The sequence below is a fragment of the Oryctolagus cuniculus genome, chromosome 16, assembly GCF_051225735.1.
Source record: "Oryctolagus cuniculus isolate XC-2025 breed Fujian yellow rabbit chromosome 16, ASM5122573v1, whole genome shotgun sequence".
NCBI classification, from domain to species: Eukaryota; Metazoa; Chordata; class Mammalia; order Lagomorpha; family Leporidae; genus Oryctolagus; species Oryctolagus cuniculus.
The window spans coordinates 25,159,394-25,181,834 of record NC_142882.1 but is presented as its reverse complement, the minus strand read 5'-3'; positions in this window follow the sequence as shown (position 1 = coordinate 25,181,834).

The window sequence follows — 22,441 nt, the reverse complement described above, 5'->3', positions numbered from 1 at the left end:
AATAAACATGACCAAAAGAGATCCTCACCACAACACGTGGTAATTAAACTTACCACAGTGAAACATAAAGAAAAGATCCTAAAATGTGCAAGAGAGAAACGTCAGATTACTCTCAGAGGATCTCCAATTAGACTCACAGCAGACTTCTCATCAGAAACCCTACAAGCTAGGAGGGAATGGTGATACATAGCCCAGGTACTAAGAGAGAAAAACTGCCAGCCCAGAATATTATATCCTGCCAAGCTCTCATTTGTGAATGAAGGTGAAACAAAGACCTTTCATAGCAAACAGAAATTGAAAGACTTTGCCGCCACTCGTCCGGCCCAGCAAAACATACTTCAAGATGTGCTACACTCAGAAACACAGAAACACGGCCATCAATATGAAAGAAGGTAAAGGAAGAAAACCTACCAGTAAAAGAGCATGGGAAGCTCAAAGCATATACTAGAAAATATCACCAGGAAAATGCCAGGGCAAAGTCACTACATATCAATAGTCACATTAAACATTAATGGTCTGAATTCTTCACTTAAAAGACACCGATTGGCTGATTGGCTCAAAGAACACAACCCAACTATTTGTTGCCTACAAGAAACACATCTCTCTAACAAAGATGCATGCAGACTGAAAGTGAAAGGTTGGAAACAGATATTTCATGCCAACAGAAACCAAAAAAAAGCAGGTGTAGCCATATTAATATCAGACAAAATAAACTTTAATACAAAAACTGTTAAGAGAGACAAAGAGGGACACTATATAATGATTAAGGGATCAATTCAATAGGAAGATGTAACTATTATAAATGTATATGCACCTAATTACAGGGCACTGGTCTATTTAAAAGATATGTTAAGGGACTTAAAGGGAGATTTAGATTCCAATACAATAGTACTGGGGGACTTCAATACTCCACTCTCAGAAATAGACAGACACCCGGACAGAAGATCAACAAGGAAACAGCAGATTTAATCGACACTATTGCCCAAATGGATCTAACAGATATCTACAGAACTTTCAATCCTACATCTAAAGACTTCACATTCTTTTCAGCAGTACATGGAACCTTCTCTAGGATTGATCACATACTAGGCCATAAAGCAAGTCTCAGCAAATTCAAAAGAATTAGAATCATACCATGCAGCTTCTCAGACCATAGAGGAATGAAGCTGGAAATTAGCAACTCAGGAAACCCCAGAAAGTATGCAAACACATGGAGATTGAACAACATGCTCCTGAATGAACACTGGGTCATTCAAGAAATCAAATGAGAAATCAAAAACTTTCTGAAAGTAAATGAAGATAACAACACAACATATCAAAACTTATGGGATACAGCAAAAGCAGTATTGAGAGGCAAATTTATAGCAATAGGTGCCTATATCAAGAAATTGGAAAGGTACCAAATAAATGAGCTTTCAGCGCATCTCAAGGACCTAGAAAAACCGCAGCAAACCAAACCCAAATCTAGTAGGAGAAGAGAAATAATTAAAACCAGAGAAGAAATTAACAGGATTGAATCCAAAAAAAAAAAAAACCACTACAAAAAATCAGCCAAGCGAGAAGCTGGTTTTTTGAAAAAATAAACAAAATTGACACCCCATTGGCCAAACTAACTAAAAAAGTATTGAAAAGACCCAGAACGATAAAATCAGAGATGAAAAAGGAAATGTAACAACAGACACCACAGAAATAAAAAGAATCATCAGAAATTACTACAAGGACCTGTATGCGAGCAAACAGGAAAATCTATCAGAAATGGATAGATTCCTGGACACATTCAACCTACCTAAATTGAACCATGAAGACACAGAAAACCTAAATAGACCCATAACTGAGACAGAAATTGAAATAGTAATAAAGGCCATCCCAACAAAGAAAAGCCCAGGACCAGATGGATTCACGGCTGAATTCTACCAGACATTTAAAGAAGAACTAATCCCATTTCTTCTCAAACTATTCAGAACATACGAAAAAAAGGGAATCCTCCCAAATTCTTTCTATGAAGCCAGCATCACCTTAATCCCCAAGCCAGAGAAAGATGCAGCACTGAAAGAAAATTATAGAACAATATCCCTGATGAACATAGACACAAAAATCCTCAATAAAATTCTCGCCAATAAAATGCAACAAAACATCAGAAAAATCATCCACCCAGACCAAGTGGGATTCATCCCTGGTATGCAGGGATGGTTCAACATGCACAAATCAATCAATGTGATTCACCACATTAACAGACTGCAAAAGAAAAACCATATGATTATCTCAATTGATGCAGAGAAAGCATTAGATAAAATTCAACACCCTTTCATGATGAAAACTCTAAGCAAATTGGGTATAGAAGGAACATTCCTCAATATAATCAAAGCAATTTATAAAAAACCCCCGGCCAGCTTCCTATTGAATGGGGAAAAGTTGGAAACATTTCCACTGAGATCTGGCACCAGGCAGGGATGCCCATTCTTAACACTGCTATTTAACATAGTTCTTGAAGTTTTAGCCAGAGCCATCAGACAAGAAAAAGAAATTGAAGGAATACAAATGGAGAATGAAGAAGTCAAACTATCCCTCTTTGCAGACGATATGATTCTTTACTTAGAGGACCCAAAGAACTCTACTAAGAGACTATTGGAACTCATAGAGGAGTTTGGAAAAGTGGCAGGATATAAAATCAATGCACAAAAATCAACAGCCTTTGTATACACAAGCAATGCCACGGCTGAGGAAGAACTGCTAACATGAATCCCATTCAGAATAGCTACAAAAACAATCAAATACCTTGAAATAAACTTAACCAAGGACATTAAAGATCTCTATGATGAGAATTACAAAATCTTAAAGACAGAAATAGAAGAGGATACCAAGAAATGAAAAAATCTTCCATGTTCATGGATTGGAAGAATCAACATCAAAATGTCCATTCTCCCAAAAGCAATTTATAGATTCAAGGCAATTCCAATCAGGATACCAAAGACATTCTTCTCAGATCTAGAAAAAATGATCCTGAAATTCATATGGAGGCAAAAGAGACCTCGAATAGCTAAAGCCATCTTGTACAACAAAAACAAAACCGTAGGCATCTCAATACCAGATTTCAGGACATACTACAGGGCAGTTGTTATCAAAACAGCATGGGACTGGTACAGAAACAGATGGATAGACCAATGGAACAGAATTGAAACACCAGAAATCAACCCAAACATCAACAGCCAACTTATGTTTGATCAAGGATCTAAAACCAATTCCTGGAGCAAGGACAGTCTATTCAATAAATGTGATGGGAAAACTGGATTTCCACATGCAGAAGCATGAAGCAAGACCCCTACCTTACCCCTTACACAAAAATGCACTCCACATGGATTAAAGACATAAATCTACGACCTGACACCATCAAATTATTAGAGAGCATTGGAGAAACCCTTCAAGATATTGGCACCGGCAAAAACTTCTTGGAAAAGACCCGGGAGGCACAGGCAGTCAAAGGCAAAATTAATATTTGGGATTGCATCAAATGGAGAAGTTTCTGTACTTCAAAAGAAACAGTCAGGAGAGTGAAGAGACAACCGACAGAATGGTAAAAAATATTTGCAAACTATGCAACAGATAAAGGGTTAATAACCAGAATCTACAAAGAGATCAAGAAACTCCACAAAAACACAACCAACAACCCACTTAAGAGATGGGCCAAGGACCTCAATAGACATTTTTCAAAAGAAGAAATCCAAATGTCCAACAGGCACATGAAAAAATGTTCAAGATCACTAGTAATCAGGGAAATGCAAATCAAAACCACAATGAGGTTTCACCTCACCCCGGTTAGAATGTCTCACATACAGAAATCTACCAACAACAGATGCTGGCGAGGATGTGGGGAAAAAGTGACACTAACCCACTGTTGGTGGGAATGCAAACTGGTGAAGCCACTATGGAATTCAGTCTGGAGATTCCTCAGAAACCTGAAGATAACCCTACCATTCGACCCAGCCATCCCACTCCTTGGAATTTATCCAAAGGAATTTAAATTGGCAAACAAAAAAGCGGTCTGCACCCTAATGTTTATCGCAGCACAATTCACAATAGCCAAGACCTGGAACCAACCTATATGCCCATCAACGGTAGACTGGATAAAGAAATTATGGGATATGTATTCTTTAGAATACTATACCACAGTAAGAAACAACAAAATCCAGTCATTTGCAACAAAATGGAGGAATCTGGAACACATTATGCTGAGGGAAGTAAGCCAGTCCCAAAGGGACAAATACCATATGTTCTCCCTGATCGGTGACAACTGACTGAACACCAAAAAGGAAACCTGTTGAAGTGAAATGGACACTATGAGAAACAGTAACTTGATCAGCATAGTCCTGACTGTTAATGAACAACTTAATACATTATCCCTCGTAGTAGTTTTTTTTTTGTCTGTTCTACTTAATATGACTGGTTTAATTCTGTAATTAATACACAGTTATTCTTAAGTGTTGAAAATTAACTGAAATGTGATCCCTGTTAAACATAAGAGTGGGGATAAGAGAGGGAAAAGATGTATAATTTGGGACATGCTCAAGCTGACTTGCCCCAAGTGGTAGTTAGAAACACACCAGGGGATTCCAATTCAATCCCATCAAGGTGGCATGTACCAATGCCATCTCACTAGTCCAAGTGATCAATTTCAGTTCACAATTGATCATAATGAAAGGACTAAGAGTCAAAGGGAGCACATAAACAAGTCTAGTACCTGCTAACACTAACTGATAGAATAAAGGGGAGAGTGATCCAACATGGGAAGCGAGATACTCAGCAGACTCATAGAATGGCAGATGTCCTAAACAGCACTCTGGCCTCAGAATCAGCCCTAAAGACATTCAGATCTGGCTGAAAAGCCCATGAGAGTATTTCAGGCATGGAAAGCCAAGACACTCTGGCAAAAAGATCTCTGTGAGTGAGATTCCAGTGGAAAGAACAGGTCTTCAAAGAAGGAGGTACCTTTCTCTGAAGGGAGGAGAGAACCTCCACTTTGACTATGACCTTGTCTAAACAAGATAAGAGTCGGAGCACTCAGAGGGCTTCCATAGCCTTGGAAACTCATGACTGGAGCATAGGGAGATTACTGATGCCATAAACAGGAGTGTCAATTTGTAAAGTCAACAACAGGAGTCACTGTGCACTTACTCCTCATGTAGGATCTCTGTCCTTAATGTGCTGTGCATTGAGATTTAATGCTATAACGAGTACTCAAACAATATATTTCACTTTGTGTTTCTATGGGGGTGCAAACTGTTGAAATCTTTACTTGATGTATACTAAACTGATCTGTATATTAAGATAATCAAATTTATTTATTTATTTATTTATTTGAAAGGCAGAGATACAGAGAGGCAGAGGCAGAGGGAGTGAGAGAGGTCTTCCATCCGTTGGTTCCTTCCCCAAATGGCAGGAGCTCAGCCAATCCAAAGCCAGGAGCCTGGAGCTTCTTCCAAGTCTCCCATGCAGGTAAAGGGGCCCAAGCACTTGGGCCATTTTTTACTGCTTTCCCAGGCTATAGCAGAGTGCTGCATTGGGAGAGGAGCAACTGGGAATCGAACTTGCACCCATTGGGATGCTGGCACTGCAGGTGGCAGCTTTACCCACTATGGCACAGCGCTGGCCCCAAGAGTTGGTTTTTTAAAAGACAGACAAGGGGTTGGCATTGTGGCATAATGGGTAAAGCTATCACCTGTGATGCTGGCAGTCCCAGATGCTCCACTTCCAGCTCCCTGCTAATGTACCTGGGAAAGCAATGGAGGATGGCTCAAATACTTGGGCCCTTGCACCCATATGGGAGAACAAGAAGAAGCTCCTGGTTCCTGGCTTCAGTCCAGTCCAGCCTTGGCTGTTGCAGCCATATGAAGAGTGAACCAGTGGATGGAAGATATCTTTCTCTCTCTCTCTCTCTCTCTCTCTCTCTCTCTCTCTCTCTCTCTCTCTCCATCTTTCCCTCCCTCCCTCTCTCTCTATATATAACTGCCTTTCAAATAAATTTAAAAAAAATTTAAAAAAACAAAATTAATAATCTTTGAGCTAGATTTAGATTAAGAAAAAAGTAGGATCAAGCAAATAACATCAAAGAGAACAAAGGAGATATTACAACTGACATCACTGAATACAATGGATGACTAGGAACTATTAACAGCAGCAAAAACCAACAAATTGGAAGACAAGGTTAATTTCTGGATACATACAATCTACCAAAACTAAACCAGGAAGATGTAGAAAACCTGAATACACCAATAAGGAGTAACAACATTGAATCAGGAATAAAGAGTCTCCAAATCAAAACAGCACCAGACAGCTTCACTACTAAATTCTATCAAATTATAAAAAAAAAAAAAACTAAAACCAATCTGTGAGAGTCTCCTAAAAATTTGAAAGTGAGGGAACCCTTCCAAATTCATCCTATGAGGCTAGCATTGCCTAGATTCCAAAATCAGAGTGAAGCAGCAGATGGAAGCTCTCAATCTCATTCTCTGCCTTTCAAATATAAAAGATTATGACCAGTATATATGATGACTATAGGAAAAATATTCTTAACATAATACAAGCAAATTGAATCCAGAAAAAACATCAAAAACCTCAGATATCATAATTGAATCAGAAGCAACCTGGGAATGTAGGGAAATGAATGTAATTTGCAAATCGATAAGCCAAATAATTCATTCCAATAGAATGAGAGATAAACATCATTATAACAATCTCAACAGATGTAGGAAAAGCATTCAATAAAATCCCACATTCATTTATGAGCAAAACTTTCAGCCGCATACTTACAGAAGGAACAAACACCAATAAAATAAAGCCTCTTTAGGACAAACATGTTGCCAACACCCTACCGAATGGCAAAAAGTTGAAAGCATTTCCAAAAAGATCTAGAACCACACAAGGATGCTTACTCTCTCCCATGTTATTCAAAATTGCACTGTAATGTTTTGGTCAAAACCAACCAAAGAAAAGAAGGAAAGAAAAGGTGCGAAAATAGGAAAGAAGAAATTCAATTATTTTCATTTCCAGATGAGGGCTTATATTTATAGAGTAACCACCTACCCACTCCACCAAGAGACTGCTAGAGCTGATGAAGGAACTTAGTAAAGTTGCAGGATACCAACTGAACACAAACAAATCAGAAGTACTTTCATACACCAATAGTGAACTAACTGAGAAGGAAATGATAAGCCTATCAGATTCACAATAGCTACAAAAAATCAAAATACCCTGGAACAAATTTAGCCCAGGATGTGAAGGACCTCTGTAATAAAATTTTTTTTTAAATCACAATGAGGGTCTGGTGCTGTGGTGGTATAGTGGATAAAGCTGCTGCCTGCAGTGCCAGCATGCCATATGGGCACTGGTTCGAGTCCCAGCTGCTCCACTTCTGATCCAGCTCTCTGCTATGGCCTCATAAAGCAGTGGAGATGGCCACATCCTTGGGCCTCTGTACCCACATGGGAGACCTAGAAGAAGTTCCTGGACCATGGCTTCGGATCCCAACTCCAGCCATTGCAGCCATCGTGGGAGTAACCAGTGGATGGAAGAGCTCTCGCTCTACCTCTGCCACTCTGTATCTCTGCCTTTCAATAAGTAAATAAATATTTTTTTAAAAAATCACTAATAAAGAACTGAAGAAAAAAATGGAAAGATCTCTCAAGTTCATGGATTGGAAGTATTCATAACATTTCCATGCTATCCAAAGTAATTTATAGATTCAACACAATTTCCAACAAATGCTAATGAAATTCCTCACATAACTAGAAAAAAACAAACTTAACATTCACATGGATTAAACAAAAAGCAATCTTGAGATACAGAAGAAGTCTGGAGGTATCAAAATATCTGAATTCAAGACATACTACAGAGGGATGCTAACCACTATCATAAAAACAGATGCACAGACCAGTGACAGAGAATGGAGGTCCCAGAAATTAATCTAATCTCTAACATCTAAGGGAATGGAACTTTAACAAAGACAACATTAATATGCAAGAGAAGGAATAGTCTCTTTAGTAAATTGTCCAGGGGAAACCGATTATTTATATGGACAGAACAGAACCTAGAATCCCTCCTCTCTTATCCTACATGAAAATCAACTCAAAGTGAGTCAAAGATCTAAATGTAAGAACTGAACCTAACAAAACTTAGAAAAAACTCTATAAGAAATTGGCATAGGCATGGGCTTTTGGAAGATTCCAAAATCACACAAGTAGATGAATTTGAGATCAAAGTAAGATGGTTCTTCTCAACAAAGGAAACAATATCCAGAGTGAAGACAGAACCAATAGAATGGGGAACAATTTGCAAACTACGCATTTTGGAAATGGCTGATATCCAGAATATATGCAGAACTGGGAAAATTATAAAACACCAATAAATATAGCTAAGGATTGGGAATGGGCCTGAGTAGACATCACTCAGAAGAAGAAATACTAATGGTCAACCAATAGGTGGGTAAATATGAAATATAACTAGTCTTTATGGAAATGCAAATTAATACAAGCCGAGGCTATCACCTCACTCCAAAAAACTCAAAAATACCAAATGCTAGTGAGAAAATCAAGAAAACCTTTATACAATGTTGATGAGAATGCAAATTAGTGCAAGCATTATAGAACACAGCATGGTCATTCCTCAAAACAAAACAAAAAACTAAAACATAATACAACTATATAACTCCTGTGTATATATCAGAAAGAAATAAAATCAGCATATCATAAAGGTATTTGCTTCCTCATGTTGACTACAACAGTAGTGACTGTGGCCAAGATATGGAACCAATCTAGGTGTCCATCAATGGGTGGATGGACAACAGAACAATGAACAGTTACAAGGAATGAAGTATTATTTGCTACAAAATGAATCAAACAAGGTGATAGTTAATTTAAATGAAAGTAGTCAACAAAAAGAAATAAATCTTGCATATATGGAAGCTTTAAAAAAAAGTGGATATGAACTTAGAATTGTGACTACTTGAGATTGCAAAGGATGAGGACTGGGGATAGAGGGAGGAAGGATTAGGGAGTGAGACAGAAAAACTAAATTCCTGTGTAGACAACACAGTGTTGTAGCTACAGTTTACAATATGATATACTGCATAAAAAACTGGAATGTAGCCTGCACTGTGGCTCATTTGGCTAATCCTCCACCTGCGGAGCAGTATCCTGGATTCCAGTCCTGGTTGGGGCACCGGATTCTGTCCTGGTTGCTCCTCTTCCAGTCCAGTTCTCTGCTGTGGCCTGGGAGAGCAGTGGAGATGGCCCAAGTGCTTGGGACCTGCACCTGCATGGGAGACCAGGAGAAGCACCTGGCTCCTGGCTTTGGATAGGCACAGCACGCCGGCTGCAGCGCAACAGCCATAGCGGCCATTTGGGAAGTGAAGCAACAGAAGGAAGACCTTTCTCTCTCTCTCTCTCTCTCTCTCTCTCTCTCTCTCTCTCTCTGTCTAACTTGGCATGTCAAAAGAAAAAAAAAAAGAAGCTAGAATGGAGGACCTGGTAGGCTCTAATCACACACATACATAATGACAACAGAAAGACTAGTTGCCTGGCTCGATCAGCTTATGCTATGTATTTATTCAAATATTGCATGGTACCCTATAATATACATGTAGTATATGTTAATCAAACATTGTTTAAATTCAAAAAATCAGAAGCATCTCTGTATACTAACAATAAACTATATGAAAAAAACAAATTAAGAAAACAGTCCCACTTACAATGTATGAAAAAGCAGTTAGCCAATATATGTTAATGCTGTTAGGTGTTATTTAAGTTAAAAATAACCTTAAAATCATCAACAAATCAAGGTTGCCTTTCCCAGTAAGACATCTGTATCATTTACAACTGGGTTGTCTGGTATTCTACAAAAGCCACTATTGGAAAGCTAGCTTGGAACTTACACAGGATGGCTATAACTGTTTTTGTTAACATTTGTTTATTCATTTGAAAGAGTGACAGCAGACACATAGAGGTGATCCATCTACTGGATCATTTCCCAGTGCCTGAAATAGCTGGGGCTGGGCCAGGCTGAATCCAGCCAGGAGCCAGAAATTCCTTTTGCATCCTTGGTTGCAAGCTGTTGCCTCCCAGGTGCATTAGCAGGAAGCTGGATTAAAAGTGTGGAGTGGCCAGGACATGAATTACACATGTCAATATGGGATGCAGGCATCTCAAGTGTTGGCTACCACAGTGTGCCACATCTCCCTGTCATGCTTATACTGCTTTATTCATTACTAATGCTGTGAAATTATAGGCAAGGTGTTCATCCTTGGGCCTAAGTGTCTCAGCTCAAAAAGCAGACTGGGGACGGGTGTTTAACCTAGTAGTTTAAAACTTATGGCCTACAATGGAGTACCTGGGTTCAGTTCCTGGTTCTGATCTTGAGTCCAAATTCCTATTAGCGTTGGTCCTGGAAAGCAGTGGTGATAGCAAAAGTCACTGGGTTCCTACCACCTACATGGAAAACCTGGATTGAGTCCTCAGCTCCCAGCTTTAGCCCTGATCCCTTCCTGGCAGTTGTGGACATTTAGAAAGTGAATCAGTGAAAAGGAACCCTCTGTCTGTCTCTGTCTCTCAAATAAATAAACAACAAGAAATGAATTCATTAGAGAGGTTTTGAATGCCAGAATATGTAAATAAAAGGATGTGCTTGAAAACAAATGAAAGTACAGCAATGTATTTACTTGATTCCCATGATTGAATAGATAAATGTTTATTCAAAAGGATAGTATCAATGAAGATCAGGATTGATCCAACTTCTTTCTAATTGCTAAAAGGAATGAGAGGGCCAGCGCAGCAGCTCATAGGGTACTCCTCCACCTGAGGTGCCAGCACCCAAGGTTCTAGTCCTGGTTGGGACACCAGATTCTGTCCAGGTTGCTCCTCTTACAGTCCAGCTCTCTGATGTGGCCTGGGAAGGCAGTGGAAGATGACCCAGGTCCTTGGGCCCTCCACCTGCATGGGAGACCAGGAGAAGCACCTGGCTCCTGGCTTTGGATTGGCTCAGTGTGCCGGCCACAAGGCACTGGCTGTGGCAGCCACTTGGGGAGTGAACCAACAGAAAAAGGAAGACCTTTCTTTCTGTATCACTCTCTCTCACTGTCTAACTCTGGCTGTCAAAAAATATTTAAAAAAATTAAATTAAAACATTAAAAAAAGAATGAGAGAAAGCATATATAAGACAGAAGGAAAGGGTTAGCAATATTCTATTAAAAGATACATGAACTGCCAAAGAAATAGTATAGTGATATTTGAAAGTAGGTTTACTTTATTTGAAAATGTTTACTTAAGGGAAATTAGCAAAACAAAAATTTAGCCAACATATATCCTTGATATCTTTTTTTAAAAAAAGATTTATTTATTTACTTGAGAGGCATAGTTACAGAGAGAGGGAGAGATGTTAAGAGAGGTCTTCCATCCACTACTTTGCTCCTAAGATGGCCACAATGGCCAGAGCTGCACCAATCTGAAGCCAGAAGCCAGAGGCTTCTTCGGGGTCTCCCATGTGGGTGCAGGGACCCAAGCACTTGAGCCATATTCTGCTTCTTTCCCAGGTGCACCAGCAGGGAGCTGGATCAAAAGTGGAGCAGCCAGGACCAGAACCAGCACCCATATGGGATGCCAGTACTGGCCCCCCTTGATATCGTAATAGGGAAAAGCAAATGTAACCCTACAGGACATTCAACTAAAATGAGAACAGAGGTGTGCGCATTTGGCACAGTGGTTAAGGGTATGTCTGTGAGGCCCTCATCCTACACTGGGGTACCTGAGCTTGTGTTCTGGCTCCACTCCCAATTCCGGCTTCCTGCCAACACACAGGGAAGGAAGCAGATTACTCAAGTACATGGGTCCCTGTCAATTCAATCTTGGACACAGATTTACTGTGTTTCTGCCTTTAATAAATAAAATAATAGCATTTAAAAAATAATAGGAGAGAAAAAGTTTAAGATGCAAGAACTGGCATGGGTGTTTGGTGTAGCAGCTGCCAATTCAATATTGGACACAGCTTTACTGTGTCTCTGCCTTTAATAAATAAGGTAATGAGTAACATTTTTTAAAAAATTAATAGGAGAGGAAAAGTTTAAGACACAAGAACTGGCATGGGTGTTTGGTGTAGCAGTTAACACACTAATTGTGATGACCATATCCCATAGAGTGCCAGCTTTGAGCCCAAGAAAGGCACTTTTTATATAACTTCCTGCTAAGGTACACACTGAGAAGCAGCAGGTGAGGGCTCCACTGCTTGCAACCCTGACACACATGGGAGACCTGAAGGGACTTCCTGGATTGTGTCTTTAGCCTGGCCTAGCCAGAGCTGTTGTAGACTTTTAGGAAGGAAAGCAGCAGATGGAATGGCTCTCCCCCTCATTCTCTCTGCCTTTCAATTAGACAAAAATTAATAAAGACGACATATATAAAAAAAGAATGATAGCAGTGAAAAAAACAATCACAAATATGATACACACTAATCAACTATACCTATAATCAGTTTAAATGGGCATTAGATAAATACAGCAATGAAAAGATAGAGACTGACATGGGAAAACTGACACCAAGACCCAAATTTGTGCTATGTACAAGAAAACCATTTAAATAAAGACACAAGGAGATTTGAGGCCATTTTGGTAAAAGAACACATTTCTTTTCTGTTCTGTTCTTTTTTTGACAGGCAGAGTTAGACAGTGAGAGAGAGAGAGACAGGTATTCCTTCTGTTGTTTCATCCCCCAAATGGCTGCTACAGCTGGTGTGCTGCACTGATCTGAAGCCAGGAGCCAGGTGCTTCCTCCTGGTCTCCCATGCAGGTGCAGGGTCTAAGCACTTGGGCCATCCTCCACTGCCTTCCTGGGCCACATCAGAGAGCTGGACTGGAAGAGGAGCAACTGGGACAGAACTGGCACCCCAACAGGAAGTAGAACCCGGAGTACCAGCACCACAGGCAGAGGATTTGCCTAGTGAGCTGCGGTGCCGGCCAAGAACATATTTCATTTACATAGTAGGAATTCAGTTCAAGAGGTGTGTTGGTGACAATAGACAATAACTCTGTTTTCTATGGAAAATAACTAACAGATAAGATTTTAGGCATTCTCATAATGAAAATTAGGTATATGATATAACACACTTGATTTATCCATTAAAATATATAAATTTTCCAAACAACGTTTTTTTCTGCTAAATGCATTCCAATTTTGTCAACTTAAGACACACACATATTTTTTTTAAAAAAAGTAAACTAAACATAAGACTAAAACTTGGACTGTTGCCTACAGCTTAAATAACTGACAACTGAAAATCCAGAAATCCCCAAGGTCTATTCCTGCCCTGAACCTAGGGAGACTGTTCCAAATATTTAGGACACAAAACTACCTATTGTGTTCTTAAACACCCCAAATAAACTTGTTTTATTAGATTTTATTGAGTTATTTTATTAATTTGAAAGGCAGAGACAGAAGCAGAAAGAAATCTCGCATCTGCTAATTCACTCCACAAATGCTAACAGCTGGGGCTGGGCCGAGCTGAAGTCAGGAGACCAAAACTCAATCCAGGTCTCCCTCATGGGTAGACTTGAGCCATCACCTGTTTCCTCCCAGGGTGCACTTTAGCAGGAAGCTAGAATTTGGAGTGCAGCTGGGGCTCAACCCCAGGAACTCTAATATGGGTGAGGACATCCACATCATCTTGTAATTCAATATAAACCCTGCAAGTAGAATAAAACTTGTTCTCCATAAGCCTTTTTTCTCTCCCCACTTGTAAAGCTATCCCTACAAGGTACTCTCTACTGTACTCACAGACTGGCCCCTTCTCCCTCCACTCCCATAGCCAAACCCTAAGATGGATCTGTCCTGAAATCTGTGCCTTCCAATAGACTTACCCTGTTACACCTGCTTTTAAAATGCACAGATAGCCCAGGTTCATGAACTGCTTCTTTCCAAAGCCTTAGTGTCCTCCTCCTGCCTGAAATTTTTCCCCCTACTTTCACCAGGTTCCCTTGCCACACACACAGACTCACACACTTGAGTTTCTTTTTTAAATATTTTGCTTATTGACTTAAACTGTAGAGAGAGAGAGAGAGAGAGAGAGAACTAAAGAGTGAGCGAGAGAAAAAAAAAAGATAGATCCTATCTACTGGTTCAATCACCAACCGCCCACAATAGCCATGGGGAGGCCAGGAGGAAGGCAGGAGCCTGGAACTCCAACTGGGTCCCCCACAGGAGTGCCGAGAGTCCAGGTATTTGGGCCCTCTTCTGTTGCCTTCCCAGGTGCACTTGCAGGGAGCTGGATCAGAAACAGAGCAGCTAGGACTTGAATGAGCATTCTGACATGGAGTGCAGGTACCCCAAGTGGTGGTGGCTTCACTCACTGCACCACAATACCTAGCTCTGCATCGTGGTTTTCTGCCACACCTGCCTGCTAAAACCCACCCTGGGTGAATCTCATCAGTTATTCTGCTCTGCACATGCTGGAGAGCCATGAATTCTGGGGACAATGAAAATTCAGGTTTTTTTCTTTCTTAAAGTTAGAGGTCAATACTGTGGTACAGGTTAAGCCACTGCCTGCAGTAACAGCATCTCTTATGGGCACCAGTTTGAATCCTGGCTGCTCCACTTGCAACCCAGCTCCCCGCTAATGTACCTGGGAAAGCAGTAGAGGATGGCCCAAGTGCTTGGGCTCCTTCATCCATGCTGGAGACATGGATGGATGCTCCTGGCTCCTGGCTCCAATCTGGCCAGCCCTGGTTGTTCCAGCCATTTGAGGAGTGAACCAGCAGTTACTGCCTTTCAAATCTTTTTTTAAAGATATATTTATTCACTTGAGAGTCAGAATCACAGAGCGAGGAAGAGACAAACCTTCCATCCACTGGTTCACTCCCCAGATGGCTGCTATGGCTGTGGGTGTGCCAGTCCAAAGCCAGAAGCCAGGAACTTCATTATGGTCTCTTACATGAGTGTCAGAGGCCCAAGTACTTGGGCCTTTGTCTGCTGCTTTACCCAGGCCATTAGCAAGGAGCTGGATCAGAAGTGGAACAGCCAGGACTTGAACTGACACCTATATGGCATGCTGGTAACTCAGATAGGCAGTAGCTTTATGCTATGCCACAACACTGGCCCTGCAAAGTCAGTTTGTAATCCCATATTGCTTTTACTCTTTCTCCATCATCTCATCTTTGTTTCCTTCAGGAACTAATAATCTTCCAAATGATCTCCATTCTTTCCACATGCACACTCCATCTGCTGTACTGAACACAGTAGTGATCTGCAGTCAGCTATTTCCAGTACAAACCTCACAAAATCTCCCCTCCCAGCTTCTGACCCAATTCAGACATGTTCCAGACACACCTTCTTTCACAGATCCCTCCTCCTCTGCCTGGTGTGCCCTAGGACTCCACCCTCTGTCCAGTCTCCTTTCTTCCCAGGGGTCCTTGAACATTTAATTGCTCCCATGGTTCTAGCCATCACCCTAGGCAGATGACTCTCAGATTCTTATCTCCAGACACTCATTCTTCCTGAGGGTCAGACTTGAATTCAGTTGCCCAACAGAGACTTTAATATAAGGATATCCTCTGGGACATGCTGTTCTCTTCCATATTGTTCATATCCTCATAGTCAAAAGACCATGTCAACTCCACATCTTGGGAACTTCTCACATCTATCTTCTCTGCACCATTTTTTGCTGTTTTTGTGCTTGTATGCATCCATTCCCAGATGCCCTGTCACCATAACTCCCGAAAGACCAACCTCAAATTCATGATCCACTGGGCTGTTCTGGCAATCCATCCAAAAGGCAAGTCTGACCATTTACACCTCTGAATAAAATGCTGCGATGTCTACTGAGATAGTGGATTAATGTGTACCCTGTATCCTTACAGAGGGTATCTCAAGAAGACAATTCTCTTTTCCCCCAAAGATCTTCCAAGATAAATTTTGAAAATAGCACTACTGCTGCAGCTAAATCCCTTCATTCTCAGTCTTTAAGCCTAACGGAGCCATAAATCACCCAATACCTGAAAAGTCACCTGACACCTTGCCAGTGGCCAAGACTGAAACAGCCTATAAAAAGCCTGATGTCTGCTGGCTTTCAGATTCCACAGAAACTTGGCATAAAACCCCAGTTCTTAAAATCAATTAGGGTCACAACCAAGAGAGCCCATTGCAAAGTGTGAGGGGGATAGATGAGACTACAGTCTGGTTTTGAAGCAACACAAGCATTAAATGGCTCAAGTTCATAAAAGAGCACCAGGCAATCATCTGAACAACCATGATGGATGTACACAATTCCATTTCCTCCCCAGCCTCCAAACAACTGCAGATCAGGTAGCCATAAATCAATGGAAATTTGAAGTCATCCTCCTATTCCAATACCCCCTCCCCAATTAATTCATCTATCACCCTGGATGACCTTCCCATGGAAGAATGCCAAGTGCTTGTTCTGAAGAGCGGTTTTCCCCCTTAAGATTCCCTGAATGCTTTAAAAGCATGCCAGTGCTGTACCAGAAAGTCTACCTTCCCTGAAAAGCTGTTTTCCAGGCTTCTGCCCTGATGAGCACTCACCAGTTTCTATCTTGGGTAAAAAGATCTATTATTAAAAGAGACATTATCTGAGTGTCCAGAGCCTGAGTTTGCCTCTCTTGCAAATGACACTTCTAGGTGCCAGTGCTATGGTGTAATGGTTTGAACTACTGCCTGCAGTGCTGGCATCCCATAAGGGTGATGGTCCAAGTCCCAGCTGCTCCACTTCTGATCCAGCTCCCTGCTAATGTGCCTGGGAAAGCAGCAGCAGAATGCCCAAGTTCTTGGGCTGCTACACACCTGTTGGACACCTGGATGAAGCTCCTGGTTCCTGGTTTCATTCTGGCCCAGTCCCAGGTGATGTGGCCCTTTGGGGAGTGAACCAGTGGATAGAAGATCTCTGTATTTCCCTCTCTCTCTGTAACTCTGCATTTCAAATACATAAATAAATCTTTAAAACAACAAAAGGAAAACAACTGACATTTCTGAATTCAGACTGCGCTAAACATATACTTTGGTGTAGATCTTTCAGAACCAGGTTGGCTAGAATGTGGAAGTGACAAAAAACAAAATCATAATGTAGCAATACTAACAACCTTGACCCTGAGTAGTAACATTCCAAGAAATTCCAGGGGCCGGCACTGTGGCACAGTGGGTTAAGCCTCTGCCTGCAGCACCGGCATCCCATATGGGTTCCAGTTCAAGTCCCAGCTGCTCCACTTCTGATCCAACTCCCTGCTAATGGTCTGAGAAAGCAGTAGAAGGTGGCCCAAGTCCTTGGGGCCCTGCACCCATGTAGGAGACATAGAAGAAGCTCCTGGCTCCTGGCTTCAGATCCCAGCTCTGGCCATGGTGGCCATTTGGGGAGTGAACTAGTGGATGGAAGACATCTCTCTTTGTCTTTCCCTCACTCTATCTATAACTTTGCCTTTCAAGTAAATTAAAAAAAAAAGTGAATTCCAAAACCACTCAGAAAGCAACTGATAATACATTTGTAGTCAAGAGAGCTCGATTTTCACCAGGAGACTCCAGTATCTTCCCAGAAAATTATTTAGTGTATGCTTTTAGTAGAAATATAAGAAGTATAAGAAGTCAAATTTTGATCAAATCACTTAAATATTTTATCTGATGATCATTCTTTTAAAAAAAATCTTCCACTTGATCCAATGGATATATTAAATTATACACAGGAAAATGGATAAACTTTCCTACAGGGGCCTGTGTTGTGGCAGTGGGTAAGGTTGCTGCCAGCATCCCATGTGGACACTGGTTCAAGTCCCAGCTGCTCCAGTTTAGATCCAGCTCCCTGTTAATGGCCAGGGAAAGGCAGTAGAGAGTGGACCAAGTGTTTGGGCCCCTGCCATCCACCTGGGAGACCTTGAAGAAGCTCCTGGAGTGAACCAGTAGATGGAAGAGCTCTCCCTCTCTCTGTAGCTCTGACTTTAGTCTCCTACAGAAGCTTCATTACCAAGCCTTTTCTGCATGAACCTATGGTAGACTCTGAGAAAGCAACATCGCTTCCCTCAAGGAGCCAACAGTTCAGATCATCATAGAGGTTGGGATAGGAGAGAATATGAAATGAGACCAACAAAAAGATGTGCTGAAGAAGTGGAATGCTTTTAAAATAATGAGAGAGACACAAGAAAACCAACATGTCATAATAAGTAAAAATGGTGAATATTAGTCATTCTCAGTGCAACTACAGGTAAAGTATGATTTTCTCAGAAAAAACATACATGTTTGCAACTGATTAAATGATAATCAAGAAAAACCTAAAATACTTTGGGAAGCATACAGAGGCCTCATGAGTGAAGTGGAATTTAAGTGGAGAATTACCCTGGAGAAACAGCAGGAGAAAGAGATCTCCAGGAAATGGACAGAGCTTGTGCCAAGGTGTTTCAAAGCTCAGAGCTATGCACATGGTGGGGGCTTAATAATTTTGCATTCACAAAATGTTTCAAAAGAAAGTATTAAATATTAAAAAACAGAAATGAAGAATTACAGATACCACAATAAGAAAAAAATTACACCAAAAATTAGAAACTGTTAAAAAATTATGTCAACAAGTGACTGAAATACTACACAGATATGCAGCAATATACAGAGCTGTAATTATAAAATTAAATGGGGAAAGATAAAAATGACTAAAAATATGAAAACAAAAATTAAGAAAAAAATAGAGGTCCTATATATGAATCACTAAAATTAACCATCAGCTATCAACCATGAAATTTACACTCCATACACAAAATCTAATGTGCCTTCTGTTATAAAGGAATTATTCCAGCCAATTTTCTTAAAAAGTCTATTCATTCCAACCCCCCTAAGAGTCATCAGGTTACTTTTAAAACTGCTGCATGACCTTGCATATTTACAAAGTGATTTCCATACATTATACTTTGGCTATCATCACTTGCTTCCTCCATGTGATTCTTATACATTTAATAGGTCAGTACAGTGCACTGTATAAAGCACCAAGAGCCACACAGCCCTTTCTCAACACACCTGGCACTCCAGCCCCATGAATGATGATGCTCGGGATTGAGGAGCTGTGCTAAATCATTTTGGTAGAACACCCTTTCATGACACCTCTGCCATCCTCTGCAGATTTATTTATTTACAGGAAAGTCAGAGCTACAGAGAGAGAAGAGGCAGAGAGCGAGAGGTCTTCCATCCACTGGTTCACTACCCAATTGGCCACAATGGCCAGAGCTAAGCTGATTTGAAGCCAGGAGCTCACTCCAGGTCTCCCATGTGGGTTCAGGGGCCAAGGACCTGGGCCATCCTCCATTGCTTTCCCAGGCCAGAGCAGAGAGCTGGATCAGTAGTGGAGCAGCCGGGACTTGACTCAGTGCCCACATGGGATGCCAGCACTGCAGGCTGTGGCTTTACCTGCTACACCACAGCACCAGCCCCTCTGATTCAGTTTGTAAAGAAGGTTTCTATAGTCGAATTCCACCAAAGGAAATTTTCATTTCAAATTTCTTGTGGAGAGATCTGCCAGGTTATCCTCCAGAGAGACTCTACTGTATTATATGCATCCCAGGTGTGAGTGCGAGGCCCTCACTTCTGCCTACCTTCATCAACAAGTGTTATGTTATCACACAGCCTGTTTGCAATTCCTCTATCACACAGACTGTGTGAAATTTCTTCGTGTGCATCAAAGCTGCCATCTTCTTCAAGTTTTCTTTCCTTCTCTCCAGCTCTTTAATCCAACAGAGAATGTTAGTGGGGAAACCTGGAAATATACAATCTGGGTCAAATTATCAGGAGGAATAAATTCCTACTGCTGCAGCTCCAAGGAGAATCATCTACAAGGATTCTGCATCACATCCTTTGTTAAAATGGAATCTCCTTTTTTGCTGCATTCCACACTTGATTGAATTCTTCCTTTTCAAATGGGCAGGAAGAATACAGGTGAGGGGGTAAAGATTAGCTTTGGGGGAAAAAAGCCAACTTAAATCCTCTAAGCAATTTCCTTCCTTCATTCCATCACTACTGCCCTCACTCCAGAGCTCTAAGGACAGAATCCAAGGGCAGGCATGGTTTGCAGGGTGGGGCAAAGTGGAAGGGGCACTGACAGCCCTATTTGCCTAATAGCAACCTCCCCACCCCAACTTCTGACCCCACTGCCAAGAATCAGCTTCATAGAAGAAACCCCTTAGGGCCAAGGCTTGGAGAAAACCACAGGCCCCATGTCCTCATGCCCTTTAAGCCTCTTTGAAATCAGGATGCTGCTAGAGAAAGTGAGATGATAGCCAAGCTGCTTTGAAGGAACACAAAGATGGGGCCGCTGTTGTGGCAAAACAGGTTAAAGCACTGACTGCAACAATACCAGCATATGAGCCCAGGTTCAAGCCCCAGCCTCTTAGAATCAGATCCAGCTCCCTGCTGATGTGCCTGGGAAGGCAGCAGCAGATTGAGTACTTGGGAACCTGCCACCCATGTGGGAGAGCCAGATGGAGCTCTGGGAGCCTGGCGTTAGCTTGGCCAAGATCTGGCAATTGTGGCCACTTGGAAAAGCAGCCAAAGATGGCCCAAGCCTTTGGGCCCCGACATGCATGTGGGAGCCCTGGAAGAAGCTCCTGGCTCCTGTCCTCAGCTTGTCCCAGCCCCGCTATTGTGGCCATTTGGGGAGTGAATCAGCGGGTGGAAACTCACTCTCTCTCTCTCTCTCTCTCTTCTCTAACTCTGCTTTTCAAATAAATTAATAAATTCTTTCGGAAAAAAGCTTCATGAATCTGATTATATTAAATAAGCACACATTGAAGTTTGCCACAGATATATAGCCTTTCCCAAATGCTTGTTCTTTCCAATCCTCCTGGCCCAGCTCTCACTTCTAAAGATCTCACCTAAGGGACAAGCCCTTCCAGATCCTTCCAAATCTGACATGGCCTCTTCATCTCCCCAGTAGTGGCCCTGCACAGAGCTCAGCTCTGCTCACAACCACAAAAGCTCTCTAGGGCAGAAAGCCCCTTTCATCTGAACTTTGCCTGTCATTCCCCAGGCCAAGTTGCTATGCCTCTGAGCCAGAACAGTTCCCTCCACAGAACAGGGAAGAGTCACTGACCCTGGACACAGAAAAAGAAAACTGCTTGGACTTCTGTAAAGCAAAAGGGTGAATTCTTCCCAGTGGGGATACGGCAGAGTATAATATCAGCTAAGATGTCACAGGTCTGTATAAAACAGAACTGTCTTCCAACCTGTACTCACAAAAGTCTACAGAAATTGGGAAACTTTTGTCCTGAACCACTTATGCAAAGAATGCTACCATTGGTGTCAGGAAATAGACTCTCTGCTGTAGCCCAAAATCACGTTCAGAACTGCACCTGGGGCCAGTGCTGTGGCATAGCAGGTTAAACCACTGCCTGTGGCACCTGAATCCCATAGGGTGCTGGACCAAGTCCCAGTTGCTCCTTCTCCAGTCCAACTCTCTGCTAATGGCCTGGGAAAGCAGTGGAAGATGGTGCAAAGGCTTGGGCCCATGCACCCACATGAGAGACATAGAAGATGCTCCTGGCTCCTGGCTTCAGGTCGGCCAAACTTTGGCCATTGCAGCTATTTGGGAAGTGAAAGGGCAGATGGAAGACCTCTCTGTCTCTCCATCTCTCTGTCTATAACTCTGCCTCTCTGAATAATTAACTGAAAAATAAGAAAAAACAAGAACTGCATCTAAGAGTTCTACTTCCAAGTTGTACACGTGGGTATTTTATAAGCTAATTCAGTCCCCTAATATTGTGCTGTTCTTTAAACAAGCATTTCTGTGTGTATCCATATCCCTGCATATAGTACATATGTGCCATATTTATTTAGTTACTTTTAGACTACAAAGCACACCTGTGTGATATTTCCCATCTCAGCCACCCTGCAAGGCAGGGCAAGGATTATCTGCTTCCTCTCATTTTTAAAATTTCTTTCATCATTTATTTATTTATTTATTGCCAGGCAGAGTTAGACAGTGAGAGAGACAGAGAGAAAGGTCTTCCTTTTTCCATTGGTTCACTCCCCAAGTGGCTGCTACAGCTGGCGCGCTGTGCCTATCTGAAGCCAGGAGCCAGGTGCTTCCTCCTGGTCTCCCATGCGGGTACAGGGCCCAAGCACTTGGGCCATCCTCCACTGCCTTCCTGGGCCATATAGCAGAGAGCTGGACTGGAAGAGGAGCAACCAGGACAGAATCTGGCACCCCAACCGTGAATAGAGCCCAGGGTGCCGGCACCACAGGGGGAGGATTTGCCTAGTGAGCCTTGGCACTGGCCGCTAGCTCTCATTTAAGTAGGAGTAGCTGGGGCTCAGAAGAACAAAGTGATTTACTTGGAGTCACACAGCTCATCCCTGACAAGCCCAGCATTTCTGATCCTGCATTGTGACCCTGTCCTTAAGGTGTTCTTCACTTTCTAGGCACCACTTCCCACTTG